The 24,686-nt window shown below is 40.4% G+C and overlaps 1 long non-coding RNA gene across 1 annotated transcript; it reads left to right on the forward strand.

Annotated features, from left to right (window-relative positions):
- The first annotated feature begins 4,039 nt into the window (after positions 1 to 4,039).
- Positions 4,040 to 23,538, forward strand: LOC129658479 (uncharacterized). Its single transcript, XR_008717358.1, has 3 exons — positions 4,040 to 4,217; positions 4,986 to 5,117; positions 23,180 to 23,538. It is a non-coding gene; the product is annotated as an uncharacterized LOC129658479 (long non-coding RNA).
- The last annotated feature ends 1,148 nt before the right edge of the window (positions 23,539 to 24,686 follow it).

Genomic DNA, 24,686 nt, shown 5'->3' on the forward strand with positions numbered 1-24,686 from the left:
ATAGAGGAAATGTATCAGTCAGGGTCCTGGCAAAAACGGATGGCACACTCAAATTCAGTAATCATGTGAGGGTTTAATGCAGAGACTTGTGACAAACATGCGGGCAGGGTAGAGGCTTATGCCTTTCCTTAGAGAACTGGGCCTGATGGAACAAATGCAGGAAGGAATTAGCCAGATCTGGAGACGTGGAGGGCTGTGTAGAGGGCCCTTCACCTTGGGGGAAGTCAGTCCTTGAAATCTTGAGGGGCTCGAGGAAAAGAGGGGAGTAAATGGTAACCTCACTCTTTGCCTTCCAACTTCCTGCCAATCCTTCTGTTTTCTGAACTGAGCTGAAGGTTCAGCTGCAATTGGTCAGCATCCTAGGACTCTGGCACCAAGGGGAAGGTGGACAGGAGACCTGGAGGGGCAAATGAAAGATATCCATTCAGTCTGTTCCTTTGGTCCCTTGACCTGTGCTGCTTGTACTTCACCCAGGTGAGCAACCCGTGTCCTTAACATGGGAAACAGAAAACCCTACAGATAACAGGCCGTCACTGGAGATATCTGGACAGACATACTCCTACCTGGAGCCTGGACCATTAGCTCCAACTAAAGGCCTGATAATAAAAGGAATAAATGGTCAATGTGAAGATGAACTGTTATGGTGCCCAGTTATATAGCTGTCACAGGCCTATACTGGCACCACTACTGTCTTCCTTCCTAACTATTCTATATTCTCTCTACACCTGGTCCAGGTAACTTCTTGGTAGGATGACCCAGATTTTCGCTTTGTTGGGCCAGGAGGTCTTAGAGGTCTTATCTTCCTTGGATGTCCTCAGTTCTCTAGTGATAAGGAGTCTCCTAGTTCTCATACAAGTCCTCCTTGCCCTCATGGTGTAACAGCAATCCCACCAGGATGAACCACATCTGATGATGGAGTTGCCTCCTTCTGTATCTGTTGGTTTGTTGATATGAGGGATCCAAAATGGCCAAGGATGAGTCTCAGCTTCCAAATCATGAAATCATGACTATGTTCCTTGGTGAAAGCACCACTCCCTCTATATCCAGATAGGCTGAGATTTTGCAGCTGAAAGGAAGCATTCATCAATGGTTTTGTTAGTAACTAGTACCACTTCTACCTCCATGACTTGGCTCCTGACCTGACAGTGGATAATATGGCAAAATATTAGCCATTGGTTAACAAATATACTGCATCCTTTAAGACAGTACTTGTCTAGCAGAATACTGTCTCATAATTGGTATAATGACTGAACATTCAACTTCTGCAATAAGGAGCAGAATTGCATTGCCACACATACTTCATCACAAAATCAGTTTCTTGATCAGAAGCAGTATATGCTGATTGAATGATGATGCTCTGTAAGTTTGCAAATAGTGGCATTGACAGAAGTGCAGACAAGAAAGACTAATTTCCATTAGATATGGGTTAAAAAGAGATGGGAATACCAAACCACCTTACATGCCTCCTGAGAAATCTGTATGCAGGTCGAGAAGCAAGAATTAGAACACAACATGGAACAACAGACTGGTTCCAAATTGGGAAAGGAGTATTTCAAGGCTGTATATTATCTCCCTGCTTATTTAACTCATATGCAGAGTACATCATGCAAAATGCTGGGCTCAATGAAGCACAAACTGAAGTCAAGATTGCCGGGAGAAATATCAATAACTTCAGATATGCAGATGATACTACCCTTATGGCAGAAAGCAGTCAGGAACTAAAGAATCTCTTGAGGAAAGTGAAAGATGAGAGTGAAAAAGCTGGTTTAAAACTCAGATCATGGAATCTGATCCCATCACTTCATGGAAAATAGAAGTGAAAACAGTGGAAACAGTGAGAGACTTTATTTTCTTGGGCTCAAAAATCACTGCACATGGTGACTGCAGCCATGAAATTAAAAGATGCTCTCTCCTTTGAAGAAAAGCTATGACAAACCTAGACAGCATATTAAAAAGCAGAGAGATTACTTTGCTGACAAAGGTCAGTCTAATCAAAGCTATGGTTTTTCCAGTAGTCATGTATGGATGTGAGACTTGGATCATAAAGAAAGTTGAACACCAAAGAATTGATGCTTTTGAACTGTGGTGTTGAGGAAGGCTCTTGAGAGTCCCTTGAACTGCAAGGAGATCAAACCAGTCCATCCCAAAGGAAATCAATCTTGAATATTCATTGGAAGGACTGATGCTGAACCTGAAGCTCCAATATTTTGGCCACCTGATGCGAAGAGCTGATGTTTTGGAAAAGACCCTGATGCTGGGAAAGATTGAAGGCAGGAGGAGAAGGGGACAACAGAGGATGAAATGGTTGGATGGCATCACCAACTCAATGGACATGAGTTTGAGTAAACTCTGGGAATTGGTGATGGACAGCGAAGCCTGGTGTGCTGCGGTCCATGGGGTCACAAAGAGTCGGACATTACTGAGTGACTGAACTGAACTGATGGAAGACAAGTCAACTATTCCCTCCGTGATGATGGCAAGAAGACTTGCCATCAGGTGGCATTTGGCTGTCCTAGTGAGTGGTGTCATATTGAAGGCTCCGTGTCCATCTTTGGTGAGAGGAAGTCTATGACCCATCTTGTTTTTGTACCAAAAAAAAAAAAATAATAAGTGAGATAAATGGGATGTCATAGGTGACCTAAACTTCTTTCAAGCGTTTGGTGAGGACATTTGTCTCTTAGATTCTCTATAGAGGTGGTATTTTATTGTGACTGACCCTCTCAGGGAGGTTAGTGATTCAGGTCCTTCCATATGGACTTTTCTACTATTATAGTCTTTGGTCCATTGGTCAGGAAATAAACAAGGATATTCTCTAGGTGACTCATTGACTCTAATTTTGCTGTATTTGCTGGGTCTGGAGAAACATCCATAGTCTCACTAGAGTCTCAGGTCAAGGTTTATCTTTCACTGAATGTCAACTGTACAATCTGGCTAGTGGGCCAGAGTCACTGGTCCATGGGTTATAGGTCTCCAAGAATGAGAATCAAGTAAGAATTAGTGTCCAAAAACCTTCCTTTTAATATTCTTATTCTCACTGCATAATTATACTGGTTAAAGATGATAGATTGCTCTAGACAGCACGGGGAAAATTCATGATGTATTTGTGGAACCACAGGGCAGGGTCCTTTCTCAAAAATACAAGCTTCCTCCTCCAGGCCTTCATAATCCTTCAACTAGTGGCTGTGAATCTTGACTTCATATTAGAATCACAAGAGAAGATCCAGAAAACACTGATCCTGAGTCCCACCCCCAGATATCCTGATGCACTTGATCTAGTTGTGACCTAGGCTTTGTGAAAGTTGAAAACTCCAAGTGCTTCTGACCTGACTGATGTTTAACTGCTGCTCTGCAGCAGTAGAGGGGAGTAGTAGCCAAGCAGATTTTTGTAATTTTACTAAGTTCCCCAGGTGACTTAGATAGAATGAGAAAATCTCTGCTAGAATGATTGAGTTCCAGCCTCAACTGAGCCAACCCAGCTTACACCACCCCAGGTGCTTGAGGCAATGTTTCAAAACCAAATTCTACAGACAGGAGACATCTTATTGACTAGGGCCTGCTCAAACCTCATGCCTCATCCTTCTTGGTCTGAAGGTCACTTAAATTTTACCTTCCACTTGCTCCCAGGCTCCTGCCAGTAGAGATTTACTTAATCCTGTGGTTTTTGGGGAGTATATATCTGCTTCAAGAGCGGATCTTGTACTTCTTTGTCCTGTTGATTTTGGAACCTCTGATTTTGTTGTCTGCAGGCACCTGGCAGGTGGGCTGTGGGGAGAACTGGCATCAACTGGTGGAGCTACTGGCTGAAGTGAAGTCATTCATAAACTTTTATATGATGGAAGATTGGCTTCCTATTGGAAAGTTAAATGGCTCTCTCTGTTGGCTAAGAATTCAGAAATAATTGAGAGTCCAATTTCCTACCATGTCTCTTTTGGCACAAATATACCTATCTCATGTCTCAGCACCGCCCCTCCAATCCACCCCTCCCACCCCCCCACCACACCAACTTCCTTAGCAGGACCCTCACCTTGGTATGGATGTGATTTTGCAGAGCTGAGTACTTCTCTGCAGTCCTTATGATCAGACCTCTGACTTAGTCTTCAGGCCTACCTGCCCCAAAACTCCAGGAGATGAAGATCTCTTTTGATCTGTTACTGAGACTTTGTGATTTCTGGTCAAGTTCTCAATCTTATGTTCACTGCTTTCCATTCCTCCCTAGGGTAAGTTTATCATCTTCTTCACTGTTGACATTTTGAGGCAGATTAATTCTTTGTTGTGGGAACTTTCCTCTGCATGGTAGGATGTTTAGCATCATTACTGGCTTCTACCCTCTAGACACCCAAGTTGTGACAGTCACTGTCTCCAGACATTGCCCAAAAGTTCCTTGGGGGACAAAATTGCCACTAATGGAGAAGCTCTTTTGTAGATCAGAAAAAAAAAAAAAAAAAAACCACCTAATGGCATAATCTTTTAACCCATGTTATCACCCTGGAGCCTGATACAGCAAACTGATATTCCAACTACTCGCCATTCATTGCATCTACTTTAATTTGAATAATCATGATCCCCCAGATGCAGTTAGTTACTCTTGCCCCTTTCCCTAATGCAAGGAGAGGAACTCAATCCTAGAATTCATGTTGAAATTCTGTTTCCTAGAGCTATTTCAAGTACCAATTTCTGTTTCTGTTAACATCCCAGCAGGAAACAGAAATGTTACACGCAATATGAGCAATTTGACAGCAGTTTAATCAAGGCACTATTAACAAAGATATGGGCAGAGTATCCCATAGTGAAACCTAAAGCAAGAATGCAGTGTTCTGAGCTCATGGTAGGTGATGGGGGCTCCACTCCCTCCGAAGAAGCAAGGGGAGAAGGGGACAGAGAAGTTCCCAGAATCTCAGAACCAGCCTGGAGATACAGAGAGTGATTGGGCAGCCTGGGAAATTACCCCCTTCCCCAGTCCTCTCTGCTCTTTCTCTCTTCTGCAGCTGCTCCCTATCAGCAGAGCCCACCTGCAAGACAGACAGAGAGGAAGTCACTGGACGAAGCCTCTTGATGAAGGGAATTTAGATCATACTTTGATGGATGTCTGCTTCTAGGACACAACTCAGGGGGCTCAGGTAAAAGGAATATGATCGAGAGGAGCAAAAGGAAGACATAAAGTGTAGCAGTTGCACTTCCAGCACTAGGAAAAAAAAAAAAAAGAAACATATTTTGGGTAAGAAAAGTAAATTTCAGACATAGAACAATATTTGAAAAGATTGTCAGGAGCACTACAGAATTTAAGAAAGAAGTAGGACAACTTGGAAAATGGGAACAAAAATCCTCCAAATAAAGGGGCTCCTCTGCCCATGGGATTTTCCAGGCAAGAGTACTGGAGTGAGGTGCCATTGTCAGAGAAGGCAATGGCACCCCACTCCAGTACTCTTGCCTGGAAAATCCCATGGGCAGAGGAGCCTGGTAGGCTGCAGTCCATGGGGTCCCTAAGAGTCAAACATGACTGAGCGACTTCACTTTCACTTTTCACTTTCATGCATTGCAGAAGGAAATGGCAACCCACTCCAGTGTTCTTGTCTGGAGAATCCCAGGGACGGGGTAGCCTGGTGGGCTGCCATCTATGGGGTCGCACAGAGTCAGACATGACTGAAGCGACTTAGCAGCAGCAGTAAAAATAAAAACCACATACACATCTGTGTTTCTCTTTCCTTTCTCATATTTTATAATCATTAGGGCAACATTCCCATTTTGCTTGACTGAGGTGAGAACTTTAGTGCTAAACAGTCACTTAGCACTGAATCTGGTCAATCACCATCCTGTTGATTCTGCCTCTGAAGTGGCCCTGGATTTATTCTGCTCACTTCTCCATGGACACTGGCTTTTTTCAACCAGCACCTTCTTTTTCCCAATGACTTCACAAGCCTGATACTTCCTGTTTTCATGTCTCAACTTGTCCTCTTCACTACCACCAGTTTTCATTCTAAAACAAAATCTGATGTGCAAATTAATTAATTAAATAATTTTCAATGTTATGTAGTTTATCAAGTGTTTATTATAGAACATTTTATGAACCAAGTTTATAACACTTACCATAGTTGAAAAAGAGCCCGCCCTCAACCTTGTGGGCCATTCTTGTCTCCTAAAATTCTATACTCCCTGGGATTGCATTAAAGAAATCAGAATTTTCAGAACCTGCACATTTAACATGTCTGTTATTAGTGTGCTGCTCATTCTTTCCTGGTGGGCTGCCATCTATGGGGTCACACAGAGTCAGAGATGACTGAAGTGGTTTAGCAGCAGCAGCAGCAGAATTCTTTCCTGGAATGATCCTTCTACCCTGACCTCCCCCACTACACACATGCTCCCTATGGGAAAATTAGTAGTTTGTTTTTAGAAGTCAGTTCAATTATATAACTTGCTGAAAATGTCACCAAAGTATTTGGGCAGATTTAGTGCTAAGAAGTAGAATGATTATGCCCACTTAAAAAGACTCAAGACTGTTAATGTTTTAAAAAATCACATTCAACCAATGTGGTGCCTTTTGCCTGTTAAGTGGTCATGGAGGATGTACTATGCTGGAGGGATGCAATGTGATGAACACTCTCCTAAATCAGTGGTTAGATGATGGATCAATAAAATAAATTTTTTATAAGGGAAAGCAAAAGACTTAACTAAACCAAGTGCTGACCCAGTGTATTTGGTTTTAAGACTTTATGAGAACCAATAATAAGAAACAGGATATTACTGCTGATAATACCATTGCTACAATTGCAGCTTCATTTTCCTTTGGCATTAATTTTTTTAATAGTACATGGTACATTAAAAAAATTCTCTTCAGTTTTTAATTTCATCCATATTGTTATGTTTAGTTATAATTCATTCCTTTTTACTACTGCTTAATATCCCATTATCAAAATACCAAGTATGAGTTTGAGCAAAGTACAGGAGATAGTTATGGACAGGGAAGACTTGGTGTCCTGCAATCCATGGGGTCATAGAGTTGGACACGACTTAGTGACTGAACTATATCCTGCTATCAAAATACCACAGTTTACCTGTTGTTCAGCTGATGAACACTGAGCTATTTTTAGTTTTCCTGCTCTTGTAAAGAAATGCTGCTCTGAACACTCCCGTACTTATCTCATTGTGTGAGAGTTGGGGCAAAATTGTTGGGTATAGACTGAATACGTGTTCAGCTCTGCTGGACTGGGCTGGGCTGCTTCCATGTGGCTGTGACAATGTACTTTTTCCTCCAACAGGATTAAGGGTCAGTTCTAGTGAGGTAGGACTTCCCTACCTGCCTTCCCTAGTAACTTAGACAGTAAAGAATCTGCCTGCAGTGCATGAGAACTGGGTTCGATCCCTGGGTCAGGAGGATCCCCTGGAGAAGGGAATGGCAACCCACTTTAGTATTCTTGCCTGGAGAATTCCCATGGACAGAAAAGCCTGGAGGGCTACAGTCCATGGGGTCACAAAGAGTCGGACACAAGTGAGCAACTAACACTTTCTTTCAAGGAGATAGACAAACCCCAGAGTTTGTCAAGCAGCCAAATTGGAGCTCTGTTTTCCCTGACACACCAAGGACAATGTTAATGGCAGAGGCTGAGCTCTGATGAAGTAAAGAAATAAGACGATCATTTTTTTTTAATGTTATTTTATTTTTAAACTTTACAATATTGTATTAGTTTTTCCAAATATCGAAATGAATCTGCCACAGGTATACATGTGTTCCCCATCCTGAACCCTCCTCCCTCCTCCCTCCCCATACCATCCCTCTGGGTCATCCCAGTGCACCAGCCCCAAGCATCCAGTATTGTGCATCAAACCTGGACTGGCGACTCGTTTCATACATGATATTATAAATGTTTCAATGCCATTCTCCCAAATCTTCCCACCCTCTGCCTCTCCCACAGAGTCCATAAGACTGTTCTATACATCAGTGTCTCTTTTGCTGTCTCATACACAGGGTTATTGTTACCATCTTTCTAAATTCCATATATATGCGTTAGTATACTGTATTAGTGTTTTTCTTTCTGGCTTACTTCACTCTGCATAATAGGCTCCAGTTTCATCCACCTCATTAGAACTGATTCAAATGTATTCTTTTTAATGGCTGAGTAATACTCCATTGTGTATATGTACCACAGCTTTCTTATCCATTCATCTGCTGATGGACATCTAGGTTGCTTCCATGTCTTGGCTATTATAAACAGTGCTGCGATGAACATTGGGGTACACGTGTCTCTTTCCCTTCTGGTTTCCTCAGTGTGTATGCCCAGCAGTGGGATTGCTGGATCATAAGGCAGTTCTATTTCCACTTTTTTAAGGAATCTCCACACTGTTCTCCATAGTGGCTGTACTAGTTTGCATTCCCACCAACAGTGTAAGAGGGTTCCCTTTTCTCCACACCTTCTCCAGAATTTATTGCTTGTAGACTTTTGGATCACAGCCATTCTGACTAGCGTGAAATGGTACCTCATAGTGGTTTTGATTTGCATTTCTCTGATAATGAGTGATGTTGAGTATCTTTTCATGTGTTTGTTAGCCATCTGTATGGCTTCTTTGGAGAAATGTCTATTTAGTTCTTTGGCTCATTTTTTGATTGAGTCATTTATTTTTTTTGGAGTTGAGCTGTAGGAGTTGCTTGTATATTTTTAAGATTAGTTGTCAGTTGCTTCATTTGCTATTATTTTCTGCCATTCTGAAGGCTGCCTTTTCACCTTGCTAATGGTTTCCTTTGTTGTGCAGAAGCTTTTAAGTTTAATTAGGTCTTATTTGTTTATTTTTGCTTTTATTTCCAATATTCTGGGAGGTGGGTCATAGAGGATCCTGCTGTGATGTATGTTGGAGAGTGTTTTGCCTATGTTCTCCTCTAGGAGTTTTATAGTTTCTGGTCTTACGTTTAGATCTTTAATCCATTTTGAGTTTATTTTTGTGTATGGTGTTAGGAAGTGTTCTAGTTTCATTCTTTTACAAGTGGTTGACCAGTTTTCCCAGCACCACTTGTTAAAGAGATTGTCTTTAATCCATTGTATATTCTTGCCTCCTTTGTCAAATATAAGGTGTCCATATGTGGGTGGATTTATCTCTGAGCTTTATATTCTGTTCCATTGATCTATATTTCTGTCTTTGTGCCAGTACCATACTGTCTTGATAACTGTGGCTTTGTAGTAGAGCCTGAGTCAGGTAGGTTGATTCCTCCAGTTCCATTCTTCTTTCTCAAGATAGCTTTGGCTATTCGAGGTTTTTGTATTTCCATACAAATTGTGAAATTATTTGTTCTAGCTCTGTGAAGAATACCTTTGGTAGCTTGATAGGGATTGCATTGAATCTATAAATTGCTTTGGGTAGTATACTCATTTTCACTATATTGATTCTTCCAATCCATGAACGTGGTATATTTCTCCATCTATTAGTGTCCTCTTTGATTTCTTTCGCCAGTGTTTTATAGTTTTCTATATATAGGTCTTTAGTTTCTTTAGGTAGATATATTCCTAAGTATTTTACTCTTTCCGTTGTAATGGTGAATGGAATTGTTTCCTTAATTTCTCTTTCTGTTTTCTCATTATTAGTGTATAGGAATGCAAGGGATTTCTGTGTGTTGATTTTGTATCCTGCAACTTTACTATAATCATTGATTAGTTCTAGTAATTTTCTGGTGGAGTCTTTAGGGTTTTCTATGTAGAGGATCATGTCATCTGCAAATAGTGAGAGTTTTATTTCTTCTTTTCCAATTTGGATTCCTTTTATTTATTTTTCTGCTCTGATTGCTGTGGCCAGAACTTCCAAAACTATGTTCAATACTGATGGTGAAAGTGGGCACCCTTGTCTTGTTCCTGACTTTAGAGGAAATACTTTCAATTTTTCACCATTGAGGATAATGTTTGCTGTGGGTTTGTCATATATAGTTTGTATTGTGTTGAGGTATGTTCCTTCTATTCCTGCTTTCTGGAGAGTTTTTTCATAAATGGATGTTGAATTTTGTCAAAGGCTTTCTCTGCATCTATTGAGATAATCATATGGTTTTTATTTTTCAATTTGTTAATGTGGTGTATTACATTGATTAATTTGCGGATATTGAAAAATCCTTGCATCCCTGGGATAAAGCCCACTTGGTCATGGTGTATGATCTTTTTAATGTGTTGTTGGATTCTGATTGCTAGAATTTTGTTAAGGATGTTTGCATCTATGTTCATCAGTGATATTGGCTTGTAGTTTTCTTTTTTTTGTGGGATCTTTGTCAGGTTTTGGTATTAGGGTGATGGTGGCCTCATAGAATGAGTTTGGAAGTTTACCTTCCTCTGCAATTTTCTGGAAGAGTTTGAGTAGAATAGGTGTTAGCACTTCTCTAAATTTTTGGTAGAATTCAGCTGTGAAGCCGTCTGGACCTGGGCTTTTGTTTGCTGGAAGATTTCTGGTTACAGTTTCAATTTCCGTGTTTGTGATGGGTCTGTTAAGATTTTCTATTTCTTCCTGGTCCAGTTTTGGAAAGTTGTACTTTTCTAAGAATTTGTCCATTTCTTCCACATTGTCCATTTTATTGGCATATAATTGCTGATAGTAGTCTCTTATGATCCTTTGTATTTCTGTGTTGTCTGTTGTGATCTCTCCATTTTCATTTCTAATTTTATTGATTTGATTTTTCTCCCTTTGTTTCTTCATGAGTCTGGCTAATGGTTTGTCAATTTTGTTTATCCTTTCAAAGAACCAGCTTTTGGCTTTGTTGATTTTTGCTATGGTCTCTTTTGTTTCTTTTGCATTTATTTCTGCCCTAATTTTTAATATTTCTTTCCTTCTACTAATCCTGGGGTTCTTCATTTCTTCCTTTTCTAGTTGCTTTAGGTGTAGAGTTAGGTTATTTATTTGACTTTTTTTCTTGTTTCTTGAGGTATGCCTGTATTGCTATGAACTTTCCCCTTAGGACTGTTTTACACTGGCCCACAGGTTTTGGGTTGTTGTGTTTTCATTTTCATTCGTTTCTATGCAAATTTTGATTTATTTTTTGATTTCTTCTGTGATTTGTTGGTTATTCAGCAGCGTGTTGTTCAGCCTCCATAGGTTGGCATTTTTAATAGTTTTTCTCCTGTAACTGAGATCTAATCTTACTGCATTGTGGTCAGAAAAGATGCTTGGAATGATTTCTATTTTCTTGAATTTACCAAGGCTAGCTTTATGGCCCAGGATGTGATCTATCCTGGAGAAGGTTCCATGTGAGCTTGAGAAAAAGGTGAAATTCATTGTTTTGGGATGAAATGTCCTATAGATATCAATTAGGTCTAACTGGTCTTTTGTATCATTTAAAGTTTGTGTTTCCTTGTTAATTTTCTGTTTAGTTGATCTATCCATAGGTGTGAGTGGGGTATTAAAGTCTCCCACTATTATTGTGTTATTGTTAATTTCTCCTTTCATACTTGTTAGCATTTGTCTTACATACTGCGGTGCTCCAATGTTGGGTGCATATATATTTATAATTGTTATATCTTCTTGGATTGATCCTTTGATCATTATGTAGTAACCATCTTTGTCTCTTTTCACAGCCTTTGTTTTAAAGTCTACTTTATCTGATATGAGTATTGCTACTTCTGCTTTCTTTTGGTCCCTATTTGCATGGAAAATATTTTTCCAGCCCTTCATTTTCAGTCTGTATGTGTCCCCTGTTTTGAGGTGGGTCTCTTGTAGACAACATATGTAGGGGTCTTGTTTTTTTATCCATTCAGCCAGTCTTTGTCTTTTGGTTGGGGCATTCAACCCATTTACGTTTAAGGTAATTATTGATAAGTATGATCCCGTTGCCATTTACTTTATTGTTTTGAGTTTGAATTTATACACCATTTTTGTGTTTCCTATCTAGAGAATACCCTTTAGTATTTGTTGGAGAGCGGGTTTGGTGGTGCTGAATTCTCTCAGCTTTTGCTTGTCTGAAAAGCTTTTGATTTCTCCTTCATATTTGAATGACATCCTTGCTGGGTACAATAATCTGGGCTGTAGTTATTTTCTTTCATCATTTTAAGTATGTCTTGCCATTCCCTCCTGGCTTGAAGAGTTTCTATTGAAAGATCAGCTGTTATCCTTATGGGAATTCCCTTGTGTGTTATTTGTTGTTTTTCCCTTGCTGCTTTTAATATTTGTTCTTTGTGTTTGATCTTTGTTAATTTGATTAATATGTGTCTTGGGGTGTTTCACCTTGGGTCCTGTTTGGGACTCTCTGGGTTTCTTGGACTTGGGTGATTATTTCCTTCCCCATTTTAAGGAAGTTTTCAACTATTATCTCCTCAAGTATTTTCTCATGGTCTTTCTTTTTGTCTTCTTCTTCTGGGACCCCTATGATTCGAATGTTGTATCATTTAATATTGTCCTGGAGGTCTCTGAGATTGTCCTCATTTCTTTTAATTTGTTTTTCTTTTATCCTCTCTGATTCATTTATTTCTACCATTCTATCTTCTAATTCACTAATCCTATCTTCTGCCTCTGTTATTCTACTATTTGTTGCCTCCAAAGTGTTTTTAATTTCATTTATTGCATTATTCATTATATATTGACTCTTTTTTATTTCTTCTAGGTCCTTGTTAAACCTTTCTTGCATCTTCTCAGTCCTTGTCTCCAGGCTATTTATCTGTGATTCCATTTTGATTTCAAGATTTTGGATCAATTTCACTATCATTATTCGGAATTCTTTTTTTTTTTTTTTTTTCTGGCAAAGTTTATTTTATTTTATTTTATTATTTTTTTAATTTTATTTTATTTTTAAACTTTACATAACTGTATTAGTTTTGCCAAATATCAAAATGAATCCGCCACAGGTAAACATGTGTTCCCCATCCTGAACCCTCCTCCCTCCTCCCTCTGCATACCATCCCTCTGGGTCGTTCCAGTGCACCACCCCCAAGCATCCAGTATCATGCATCGAACCTGGACTGGCAACTCGTTTCATACATGATATTTTACATGTTTCAATGCCATTCTCCCAAATCTTCCTACTCTCTCCTCTCTCTCAGAGTCCATAAGACTGTTCTATACATCAGTGTCTCTTTTTCTGTCTCGTACACAGGGTTATTGTTACCATCTTTCTAAATTACATATATATATGTTAGTATACTGTATTGGTGTTTTTCTTTCTGGCTTACTTCACTCTGTATAATAGGCTCCAGTTTCATCCACCTCATTAGAACTGATTCAAATGTATTCTTTTTAATGGCTGAATAATACTCCATCGTGTATATGTACCACAGCTTTCTTATCCATTCATCTGCTGATGGACATCTAGGTTGCTTCCATGTCCTGGCTATTATAAACAGTGCTGCGATGAACATTGGGGTACACGTGTCTCTTTCCCTTCTGGTTTCCTCAGTGTGTATGCCCAGCAGTGGGATTGCTGGATCATAAGGCAGTTCTATTTCCACTTTTTTAAGGAATCTCCACACTGTTCTCCATAGTGGCTGTACTAGTTTGCATTCCCACCAACAGTGTCAGAGGGTTCCCTTTTCTCCACACCCTCTCCAGCATTTATTACTTGTAGACTTTTGGATTGCAGCCATTCTGACTGGTGTGAAATGGTACCTCATAGTGGTTTTGATTTGCATTTCTCTGATAATGTGTGATGTTGAACATCTTTTCATGTGTTTTTTAGCCATCTGTATGTCTTTATCAGGTAGATTCCCTATCTCTTCCTCTTTTGTTTGGTTTGGTGGGCATTTATCCTGTCCCTTTATCTGCTGGGTATTCCTCTGTCTCTTCATCTTGCTTAAATTGCTGAGTTTGGGGTGTCCTTTCTGTATTCTGGCAGTTTGTGGAGTTCTCTTTATTGTGGCATTTCCTCACTGTGTGTGGGTTTGTACTGGTGGCTTGTCAAGGTTTATTGGTTAGGGAAGCTTGTGACGGTGTTCTGGTGGGTGGAGCTGTATTTCTTTTCTCTGGAGTGCAATGAAGTGTCCAGTAATGAGTTATGGGATGTCTATGGTTTTGGGGTGACTTTGGGTAGCCTATATCTTGGAGCTCAGGACTGTGTTCCTTTGTTGCTGGAGAATTTGCTTGGTATGTCTTGCCTTGGAACTTGTTGGCCCTTGTGTGGTGCTTGGTTTCAGTGTAGGTATGGAGGCGTTTGATGAGCTCCTGTCAATTAATGTTCCCTGGAGTCAGGAGTTCCCTGGAGTCAGAGTTTGGACTTAAGCCTCCTGCTTCCAGTTATCAGTCTTATTTTTACAGTAGTTTCAAAATTTCTCCTTCTATACAGCACCATTGATAAAACATCTACATTAAAGATGAAAAGTTTCTCTACCGTGAGTGTCACCCAGAGAGGTCCCCAGTGTTACATGGAGAAGAGAAGAGGGAGGAGGGAGTTAGAGGTGACCCAAATGAGATGAGGTGGAATCAATAGAGGAGAGAGTGGGCTAGCCAGTAATCACTTCCTTATGTGCACTCCAAAACTGGACCGCTCAGAGATTTTCACAGAGTTATACAGAGAAGAGAAGAAGGAGGAAGGAGACAGAGGTGGCCAGGAGGATAAAAGGTGGGAATGAAAAGGAGGGAGACAGATCCAGCCAGTTATCAGTTCCCTAAGTGTTCTCCACCGTTTGGAACACACAGATATTCACAGAGTTGGGTAGAGTGGGGAGGGGTTAGGGAGGAGACACAGGCGACCTGGTGGAGAAAAAGGAGAGTTCAAAGGGAGAGAGAGCAGTTAAGCCAGTAATCTCGCTCCCTAGTGAAAAATGGGTACTGAAGATTGGGTTCTTAAAGGTACAAAATTGGTAACAAATACATAAAAGTAAAAATTAAAAATCTAGAGTAAAGTTTGGAATTTCAAAAATATGATGTTAAAGGAAAGAAGAAGGGAAAGAAAGAGAGAAAAAAGGAACAAACAAAAACAAACAACGTCGTGAAAATTATAAAGAAAATATAGGTACAAAATTGATAACTAATACCAAAGAGCAAAAGTTAAAAATCTAGAGTAGAGTTTGGAATTTCAAAAATACAATGTTAAAAAAAAAAGAAGAAGAAAAAGAAAGAGAGCAAAAAAAAAAAAACCAAAACAAACAAACAAACAAACAAACAAAAACAAAGTCACTAAAATTATAAAGAAAATACATGTACAAAATTGATAACAAATACCAAAAAACATAAATTAAAAATCTAGAGTAGAGTTTGGAATTTCAGATATACAATGTTATATAAAAGAAGAATAGAAAGAAACAGAGAAAAGAAAAAAAAGTCACAGAAATTATATATATATATATATAAACTATAGGTACAAAATTGATAACAAATACCAAAAAGCTAAAATTAAAAATCTAGAGTAGAGTTTGGAATTTCAAAAATACAATGTTAAAGAAATGAACAAAAACAAACAAACAAAAAAGGTCAAAAAATTATAAAATTTATATATATGAAGTTTGCTTTGTAAAAAAAAAGGTCTTTTTTTTTTTTTGCAAAGTAATAGGTTATAAAAGTGAAAATTAAAGGAATAATACAGGACTTAAATTTTTTAAAAAAAAATTAAAAAAAAAAGAAAGAAAGAATGATCGTAAAAATAGTAAAAATATATCTAGGCCTTTCTCTGGTTTTGTTGTGAGTATTGTGGTTTCAGTTCATTTTCGGCTAGTTCCCTGGTCCGACTTATATTTCTCAAGATCTATAGGCCCCTTCCTATGTAGTTGGTACTAACCACAGGGTTTTAATCTATTGCCTGTAGCTTCCAAGTTGGTTCCCTCTGTTATAGCTTCTTCTGTATGCTGGTCTCTTCAGTGTCTGGTTTCCACCCTGACACAAAGGGGACGGTGGAAGACACTTTTTTTTTTTTTGGCTCACTTGTTCAATCGCGCTGTGGGGAGGGAGGGAGGGATGCTGCAAACAAATAACACTGGCATGTGCTCGCAGTGCCTCAGCCACACTGGGGTCTGCCCCCGCTCACGGCACGTGTAGCCTTCCTGTCCACACTGCTCAGATTCTAGGTTGCTCCGCCGGGAACTATCCGTGGGCGGCCCTGGGCTGCCTGCACTTCCCAGGTCCAAGCCGCTCAGGTTCAGGCACTCGGGTAGTCCTCAGAGGTGCAGACTCGGTTGGGCCTGCGTTTTGTGCCCTTCCCAGGTCCAAGCAGCTCAGGTGATGAGGTGTTTGGTGAGCGCGATTGCTGCCACTTATCGCCTCCCCGCCGCTCAGTTACTTAGGTGTACAACCGGCACACCTTCTCAGGCAGATGTTGACCATCCAGACCCCCAAGAAGTTTTAGTTAGCAAAGAAGCCTGCTTACAGTTTTATAGATAATTTCTCTCTGGGCTGCGATTGCCCCCTTCTGGCTCTAGCTGCCTGTCACCAGAGGGGGATGGTCTGCAGCCGGCTATCTCTGTTCAGTCCTTTGTTCTGTGCACAGGCCTGGCGGTGTCTTAGGTTAGGGCTGGCTTTTCGTGTGGTAGATATCCCACAGTCTGGTTTGCTAGCCCAAATTATTTCGCTCAGATAGCGCTCAGGGTATTCAGACCAGATCTTTACTCTAAGCGATGCAGCCCGCGCCGCGCCTCCCTGCCCAACTCCCGCTTGCTAGTGGAGTGTGCTGGCGTCTGCGCTGCTTCTCCGCTGGGGGACTTACCATAGGGCTCACAATCTGCGGGTTTTAATTGTTTATTTATTTTTCCTCCCTGTTATTTTGCCCTCTGTGCTTCCAAGGCTTGGCACAGATTCGGCAGTGAGAAGGTTTCCTGGTGTTTGGAAACTTCTCTCTTTTCAAGATTCCCTTCCCGGGATGGAACTCCGTCCCTCCCTCTTTTGTCTCTTTTTTTGTCTTTTATATTTTTTCCTACCTCCTTTTGAAGACTTGGGTTGCTTTTCTGGGTGCCTGATGTCCTCTGCCAGTATTGAGAAGTTGTTTTGTGGAATTTACTCAGCGTTTAAATGTTCTTTTGATGAATTTGTGGGGGAGAAAGTGTTCTCCCCGTCCTACTCCTCCACCATCTTAGCTCCTCCCCAGATGACCACTCTTGAGGTCAAGGAAAACTCCCCAACTGCACAGGCACAGACAGGTTCCTTGGGTTCATAATGGGTGATGTCAAGCCTTTCACAGACCTCTGGGCCAGAATCCATCTTGGCAAAAAGCACCCACACATTTTGGGCAGAGTCCTAGGGCAGGGCAGGTTTGGACAAAGAAATGAAATAGTTGGCCAAAAGTAAGCAAAGACTCCAGAAGTACTGTCTTATATAAGTGATTTAAATCATCACCCTTTTCTCTTAAGTAAACAAACTGTTTCTCTGTGTGCTCTCCCCTATGTTATGCTGTGTCTCTGATAATAAACTTTGTACTGTTTTTACAGTTTTTGCCTCCTTGAGGAATTCATTTTTCAAATGGAGCAAGAGCCAGGGTAACTTTGCCTCTAATTCCTGGTGGTCTAGCAGCTAGGATTCCTGAGTTTTTCACACAGGCTACTCAGGTCCAATATTGGGCAGAGAATTAAGATCCTACTTCAAGCCACCACTCACTGCTGTCTCCCTGAGATGAATAGCATAAGTTTCAGATGGGTTCAGTACCAAGTTCTTTATGCTCATATTATACTGCTCCAGCTTCACTGCAATTCCATATGGAGAGTGTTAATATACCCAGTAGTTAATTAACACACAGAAGTCCGTGCGAGTAGTAGGTAGGGAGCGATAGCATGGCCTCTTTGACAGAAAGGTCCACACTTACAGAAGGGACATAAAACTGCAGGAAGAGGTATGATGGTATTTATTGTATTGCTATTTATTTCTTCAATGAGTTAGAGAAACCTTCAGTTTCCATTGATAGATGCACATTTTATCAATCACACTACCACTATATTATGAAATATGTAGCAGTAAAATAAATTTGGGGAAGATATTTTAATAACATGGGACATACTCATTGCATAATCTTAAATGAAAAGATTATGTAAAATGTACATACCACATAAATCAAGTATGAAAGAAGTGAATTAGTCACTCAGTTGTGTCTGACTCTTTGCAACCATAGCCTGTCAGGCTCCTCTGTCCATGGAATTCTCCAGGCAAGAATACTGGAGTGGGTTGCCATTTCCTTCTCCAGGGGATTTTCCCAACCCATGGATTGAACCCAGTTCTCCAAGTCTCCTATATTGCAGGAGGATTCTTTAGCAGCTGAGCCATTGGGGAAGCCCAAGAATACTGGAGTGGGTAGCCCATCTCTTCTCCAGCAGATCTTTCTGACCCAGGAATTGAAATGGGGTCTCCTGAATTGCAGGCGAATTCTTTACGTTTTGAGCCACCAGGGAAACTAAATCACGTATACATATATATGTTTAAGTAAAGTAATGTGATAAATGTAAATTTACTACACTTATTTTTTCTAGACTGAAAAATGGTATTTTTTTTCTTTATCATTCCTTTTGTATATTTTCAAAGATGTCAACACAGAACATGTACTATTTTCAAAATAAAACTAAAAATAAAGATCCATATTTGGTGCCTACTGCAGAATTTTGCGGAGAAGGCAATGGCAACCCACTCCAGTACTCTTGCCTGGAAAATCCCATGGATGGAGGAGCCTGGTAGGTTGCAGTCCATGGGGTTGTTAAGAGTTGGATACGACTGAGCATCTTCACTTTCACTTTTCACTTTCATGCACTGGAGAAGGAAATGGCAACACACTCCAGTGTTCTTGTCTGGAGAATCCCAGGGACGGGGGAGCCTCATGGGCTGCTGTCTATGGGGTTGCACAGAGTCAGACACGACTGAAGCGACTTAGCAGCAGCAGCAGCAGCAGCAGAATTTTGGGAAACATTTGTGGTCTGAAAGACAGCTGAGTATTAGGGCATATTGGATCAGTGTTTCTCACTCTTGTGTTGCTTTAGAAATACAAAGAGGACTTGATAAAATATGGACAGTTGGACCCCCAACCCCAAAGAGTCTGATCCTGTAGGTCTGAGAATAATCCTGAGAATTTACCTTTGTGACAAGTTTTCAGGTGACCTGGTGCACTTCTCTGAGAACCACTGACTTAGGCACAATGGTCTTGGCAGCAAAATTTACGGCCTGTCTCATGGCTGCTATCCTGGGGTCTTCCTCCCCTTTCTGCTCCCTCCTGTCCTTCCTCTTCTTGTGAAAATTTTCAACTTTCAACTCTTCACCACATTTTTCCCTGGCTTCTGCTGTGCTGCTGAAAAGTCAAATGCATAACTGATTGCTACTTCTTTGCAAAGCAACCAGTTTTCTTTATGGGGGATTTTAAGATTTGCTCTTTATCCTTGATTTCTGAAATTCCAAAATCATGATTCTTTATGTGGATAAGTTTCATCCATTTTCAATTTGGCCAAGTTCTGTGAAAACTTGAACAGATGAATTGGGGATGTGCTGATGTCTCTACAATATTTAGTCTTTCTATTCACGAACACAGAATACTCACTACATTTTAAGATCTTACTTTATGCCTTGAAATAAAATGTTTTATAATTTCTTCTTGAATATCTTTACAATTCTTTTAGATATAAAAGGTATTCAATATTCCTGCTGCTGCTGCTAAGTCGCTTCAGTCGTTTTCAACTCTGTGCGACCCCATAGACGGCAGCCCACCAGGCTCCCCTCAATATTCCTAGGTATTCCTTTTTTTTTTTTTTGAGTTTAAATGCATTTTATTTTTATGGTATTCCTTTTTTTGTTTGGAAATATACTTTGTTAAGTGTACATTTTATAACTGGTTATTGCTGATACATACACAAGGTATTGAGTGTTGCATCAGTTCAGTTCAGTCACTCAGTCTTGTCTGACTCTTTGCGACCCTGTGAACCACAGCATGCCAGGCCTCTCAGTCTATCACCAACTCCTGGAGTCCACCCAAACCCATGTCCATTGAGTCAGTGATGCCATCCAGCCATCTCATTCTCTGTTGTTCATCCGCTTCTTCTCCTGCCCTCAATCTTTCCCAGCATCAGGGTCTTTTCCAATGAGTCAGCTCTTCACATCAGGTGGCCAAAGTATTGGGGTTTCAGCTTCAACATCAGTCCTTCCAGTGAACACTCAGGACTGATCTCCTTTAGGATGGACTGGTTGGATCTCCTTACAGTCCAGGGGACTCTCATGAGCCTTCTCCAACACCACAGTTCAAAAGCATCAATTCTTCAGTGGTCAGCTTTCTGTATAGTCCAACTCTCACATCCATACATGACCACTGGAAAAACCATAGCCTTGATTAGATGGACCTTTGTTGGCAAAGTAATGTCTCTGCTTTTGAATATGCTGTCTAGGTTGGTCATAACTTTCCTTCCAAGGAGTAAGCATCTTTTAATTCCATGGCTTCAATCACCATCTGCAGTGATTTTGGAGCCCAGAAAAATAAAGTCAGCCATTGTTTCCACTGTTTCCCCACTATTTGCCATGAAGTGATGATAACATCATGTTGCATATTGATCCTTAGTTTACCAAAGTTAGTGATAGCTGTTCTAATAATTTTTCTTTTGAGTATTTATTATCTTCTTTGTAATCAATGACATTATATGTGATTATCTGCAATAGAAATTTTCTTTATAATTTTAAACCTCTTATTTATTTTCATATCTAAATTTTTATTGATGACTAAGCAATGTTAACATGTGTCTTTCAATTCTTCCTGAATTTAAGGGAGAATTTTTAAAATTTATTTTTTTATTTTTTAACTTTACAATATTGTATTGGTTTTGCCATATATCAACATGAATCTGCCACTGGTATACACGTTTTCCCCATCCCGAACCCTCCACCCTCCTCCCTCCCCATACCATCCCTCTGGGTCGTCCCAGTGCATCAGCCCCAAGCATCCAGTATCATGCATCGAACCTGGACTGGTGACTCATTTCATATATGATATTATACATGTTTCAATGTCATTCTCCCAAATCATCCCACCCTCACCCTCTCCCACAGAGTCCAAAAGACTGTTCTATACATCAGTGTCTCTTTTGCTGTCTCGTACATAGGGTTATTGGAGAAGGCAATGGCACCCCACTCCAGTATTCTTGCCTGGAAAATCCCATGGACAGAGGAGCCTTGTAGGCTGCAGTCCATGGGGTCACTAAGAGTTGGACACGACTGAGCGACTTCACTTTGACTTTTCACTTTCATGCATTGGAGGAGGAAATGGCAGCCCACTCCAGTGTTCTTACCTGGAGAATCCCATGGACAGAGGAGCCTGGTGGACTGCCGTTTATGGGGTCGCACAGAGTCCGACACAACTGAAGCGACTTAGCAGCAGCAGCATGCAGGGTTATTGTTACCATCTTTCTAAATTCCATATATATGCGTTAGTATACTGTATTGGTGTTTTTCTTTCTGGCTTGCTTCAGTCTATATAATAGGCTCCGGTTTCATCCACCTCATTAGAACTGATTCAAATGCATTCTTTTTAATGGCTGAGTAATACTCCATTGTGTATATGTACGATAGCTTTCTTATCCATTCATCTGCTGATGGACATCTAGGTTACTTCTATGTCTTGGCTATCATAAACAGTGCTGTGATGAACATTGGGGCACATGTATCTCTTTCAGTTCTGGTTTCCTCGGTATGTATGCCTGGCAGTGGGATTGCTGGGTCATATGGCAGTTCTATTTCCAGTTTTTTAAGGAATCTCCACACTGTTCTCCATAGTGGCTGTACTAGTTTGCATTCCCACCAACAGTGTCAGAGGGTTCCCTTTTCTCCACACCCTCTCCAGCATTTATTGCTTGTAGACTTTTGGATTGCAGCCATTTTGACTGGCGTGAAATGGTACCTCACCGTGGTTTTGATTTGCATTTCTCTGATAATGAGTGATGTTGAGCATCTTTTCATGTGTTTTTTAACCATCTGTATGTCTTTATTTATTTTAATTGGAGGTTAATTACTTTACAATATTGTAGTGGTTTTGCCATAAATTGACATGAATCAGCCATGGATGTACATGTGTTCCCCATCCTGAACCCTCCTCCCACCTCCTTCCCCATCCTGTCCCTCAGGGTCACCCAAGTGCACCAGCCCTGAGCATCCTGTTTCATGCATCGACCTTGGACTGGCGATCTATTTCACATATGATAATGTACATATTTCAATGCTATTCTCTCAAATCATCCCACCCTCGCCTTCTCCCACAGAGTCCAAAAGACTGTTATATACATCTGTGTCTCTTTTACTGTCTCACATGTAAGGTTATCATTACCATATTTCTTAACTACTCTAATATTAAGTAGGCTAATTGGTGAGGATCTTAAGATACACTATCAGATTAAAAAATTCACTTTGATTCCTAGTTTTCTACGTGCTTTCTTTCTTTTTATTATGTCAGTGTCATATTATCCAGTACTTTCCTAGCATTTGCTATATATATGAGTATACAATTTTCCTCACAGTATCTGTTAATAAGATAGATTAAGTTAATCACTTTTTTTTCTTTTCCATTGTGACTTATTACAAGATATTAAGTACTCTTGGAACTGCCATCCCTCTGGAAGATTTAATACTGCCTGTTCATGACTTAGATCACCACCCATGTGTTCCATCTCTCCCTAATAAGTCCAATTCCTGTCTCCCTTTCAGCATTCATCACCCTCAGGATTAATCCCATCCTGCCCTACATCTCTATTTATCTCCATTACCAAAAGAAGCCCAAATCTTATAGATCATCCTTTATCACCTGGACTCTTACCTAGGTATGGCTATACATCTCCTACTGTGATTCATTCATCTTTCTCAACCTTACAAATTCTTCCAGGACCTAGAGTCAGCAAAATGTTGCACATTTTCAACTGTCTCTTTTAACTTCTTGAAAGTATCTACATTTGCTGTTTTCCCCCTGTGAAAGTAAAAATGTTGGTTGATCAGTTATGTCTGACTCTTTGTGACCACATGGATCTAGCCTGCCAGGCTCCTTTGTCCATGGGATTCTCCAGGCAAAAATACTGGAGTAAGTTGCCATTCCCTTCTCCAGGGGATCTTCCAGACCCAGGGACTGAACCCAGGTCTCCTGCATTGCAGGCAGATTCCTTTATCATCTGAGTCATCAGGGAAGCCCTCTTAAATTGTGGTGTTTCCTTTCCCTACTTCTACAATGATGCTAGAGTTAGGGTGGTTGTCTGTGGCACAATATATTTTCCAAAGATGGCCACATCATTATGAGTTCTATCCACACACTGTTCATACAGTAATGATGTTGACACTTTCACTGGGATATGGCATTTATATTCTTTTCTCTTGGTTGCAGATGAACCCTTGTAATTCTCTAGGATGTGGCAGAGAAATTGTCACATGAATTCTAAGGTGGAGCTCGAGAAATGCAACTGGTGCCTGGCTCTCTCTCCCTTCAGGCTGCTTGCCCCTGGGAACCCAGCCTCCATGCCTCGAGGACATCCAGTCCATGGAGAGAGCCAAGTGCCTGTGCTCAGCCAATGGTCCCAGCTAGAAGGGAATGAAACATCATGAATTCCAGCCCTAGGCTTTATGCTTTCTGAGTGGGGCTTCAGACCTTGCAGCATAGAGACTGAATGTCTCTATGGCTTGTCTGAACTGACTTGAAGAAACTATGAAGGATAATAAATGATTGCTGTTATTTTAGCTTTTGAGTTAATTTGTTATACAACAATAAATAACTAATAGAAGTCCTTAATGTTTCTCATTACTGTTTCCAGATCACTACCCCACCTTCCCTCTCAGAGAACCCAAGATTCTTTGAAGCTCAGGCTCTTTCAATGCGTCATATGCCATTTTTGTTTTTTGGTATCCTTCATCCCTGGGATATTTTAGCTGCTAATTTGTCACCTCTTTTCCTAACAACTCATGAGTCATACATTTTGCTACATCAGTATTCCCACAGAAAATGTTTCCAGTACCCCCAGGCCTCTTATCCTGAGATTTCTACTTCCAATACACCTGTTCTCTTTTGCTATCAGCCCTCTGGCTTTTACTCTCGATGTTGTCATTACCGATAATTGCAGCCCCTTCATAACCTTAATTTTAATTTCTGACTACCACCTTAAATCATTCCAACTCACTCCCTCTGCACCCCATTTTTAACAACTCCATTCCAAATGGGCCTTCCAATAAATTAACCCATATCAAACTCCACTCGTGCTTCACTTCCTTTCTTTCCTATCTGTGAATTCTTGGTCCATCACTGCAATCACTTCCATATCTTTGCCACTATTTCTTTTCATTCCTGGCAAATTTTCACACCTAATTAACCCCAGTCCTCCATGAGCACCACACCTTCAACATGAAGGGAAAGTAACCAGAAAAAAGTATTCAATGATACCGACTGGTCTCACATTCATCATGCCTAACACACTTTAACAGCTCTTTGGGGGCTCATAAAAGCTTAAAATGCTTTGGAGGCTCCTGCTAATCACATCATATTTCCCTTAACTTTTTGACCTCTCTCACGGAAGTTTCTTTCCCTCTCTTCATGCTCACGTGATGGCTTTTTTTCTTGTTTTTATTGAATGAGAGCACTCACAGTTCCACACTGAACTACCTACATTTTTATATTCATATTTTGCCTTTCCTTTTATTACATTCTATGCTCTACACTTCCCAAATCAGCTCTTCTGCTTCCGTAGTTATTTCTATCTCCTCTTTCCAACTCAAAGGTTCACTTGAAGCTTTTTTTTTTTTTTTTGTACCATTAGATTTCCTCACTACTGGAGCATCTCCATCATCATATATGCATGCTTAAAAAATAAATAAACAAACTTACTCACCCCAGCTATGTCCTA

This window comes from Bubalus kerabau, chromosome 8 (assembly GCF_029407905.1).
Source record: "Bubalus kerabau isolate K-KA32 ecotype Philippines breed swamp buffalo chromosome 8, PCC_UOA_SB_1v2, whole genome shotgun sequence".
In the NCBI taxonomy this organism is placed as follows: domain Eukaryota; kingdom Metazoa; phylum Chordata; class Mammalia; order Artiodactyla; family Bovidae; genus Bubalus; species Bubalus kerabau.